Raw genomic sequence first — 1,872 nt, forward strand, 5'->3', positions numbered from 1 at the left:
GCAAAGAAGTGGAATAACCTACTTGAATCACATCATTTGTAGAGTCAAGTAGGGGTTTGGATGTACAAATTCCTGACTCTTTTCATGTTGCTTTGCTGGTTTTGATGTTCATTTTTGCTCTTGATGCTCCAGATGTGGGAAGGAGAGGTTATTGTATGATATAGTTGATCATTGTGGCAGAAACCCAAGAGATTCATTTTGAATTTTTATGTCAGCATGTGTCTGCTATAAAGTACCTGCCAAAACCAAATTAGCTTAACTGCTATTGCAACTGTAGCTAATGCTGTCTGCCAAAACTGTAGCCAGTATGACTATTTCTGAATTAGCTGCTTCTCTTTACAGAAGATGTCATACCTGTAAGCTATTTGGACCTGGATGGTAATTTCAATTGTGTTTTATTGTAGCTTTTTCTTGCAAAATGATCTGGGTCACTGCGTCTCCTCCCCTGACTTCTGCCCACCTGCAGTGTGGGAGATGTCACAAAGTAGGAGGTGTGTGCTCTCCCTGGATCTAGCTGGGGGACCAGATGCCCACAATTCCAAGGCACGCCAGTATGTAGAGGCAGCCATGGCAAAGTGCTGTGGAGGGATAGAGAACAGAGTAAGTGGCTATAAGGGAGAGTCAGGCAGAAAACTTTTGTGAAGAGGTGATGTAACAGATAGGTTGTGAGAGGGGAATGGAAACATTCCATACCAAGGCTTCAGGCTGAAAGGCCTGAGACCTTCCTGGAGTGGCACATATAAAGACAGTCTGCTGGGGTGCAGATTATTTGGGAAAAGGAAAGTATTAAGGTCAGAGAAGTGTCTAGAGAGATAGGTTGGAGCTGATCTATGAGGAATCTTGACTGCAGTGCCGAGAAGTTTGAATGTACCCCCATAAGCCAGTAGTCCTCAAAATGGAGAGTGTCTGCTCATGGTAATGAATGTGTCTTTATACAGGATACAAGTGAACTAGATCATTAGTTGTAAAGTTAAGTTAGACTTGGTAAAAATAGCCAACCAGTTTGGTTTAAAGATAACTATTAACTAAATATAAGGTAGTGTTTTAAAAGCTCATGGGAAATGTATATCATCTTTTAATTCCATTTGTCTATGAACTCTTAGAGGTATGCTTGTAATATTCACCTTGGTATGTGAATGTGGTAAAAGCCACTAAGTGACACTCAAGTGACTGAACTTTGATTAAATATTGCTTATAGGTAATGCATCTAATTCAAGCATTTTAGGAGTGCCATGATCAGATGTTCATATTTGGGTGATGATAGTGAGATGGTGGACTGGGAAGAGGTGTGAGCATTTTGGAGGTTGGTGCTCTGTTGCATAGAGATGGTGTGGACCCATTAGTAGGAACATATGAGAGGAGGTAGTGGATTTAATAGACAATTAGGAAGTAAAAATTAGTAGGACATGGCAGTTGTGAATATCATTTTATCAATATCATCAGATTTGTTTTAAAAGTCTGCAGGTATCAATTGTTTGTTATCCTTTGTATTTTGCTATCAGCATAGTTTTGCCAAATATGGGCATTAATTAGCAGTGGAAGCTGTTGTCACTGTCCGAGAGTGCTCTGGATCATGCGCAAGCATCCTTACTGCCTTACTAAGTGTCTTTGAGAGCAGTGAGACAGATATTCAAAGTACTTATAAGAAATTATGAGTGCAGTCTGCGACTGTTGGCCATCTTAGGGACTCCTTGGCCTTCAGCACTCAGTTCAGCTTTGAACACCTTTGTGAAGCCTTTCCAGTAACTCCCCTCTGCTTGTTCATGTATGTACAAGGCAATGCTAAGCTCACTACACTGTGACTCCTTGAGGGCAGAAGCCAGGTCTCCTTCATCTCCATACCCATAGCCTTTAGAGCACCACTTGGCATAT

The sequence above is a fragment of the Ochotona curzoniae genome, unplaced genomic scaffold, assembly GCF_017591425.1.
Source record: "Ochotona curzoniae isolate NIBS_2020 unplaced genomic scaffold, NIBS_Ocur_1.0 scaffold_1852, whole genome shotgun sequence".
In the NCBI taxonomy this organism is placed as follows: domain Eukaryota; kingdom Metazoa; phylum Chordata; class Mammalia; order Lagomorpha; family Ochotonidae; genus Ochotona; species Ochotona curzoniae.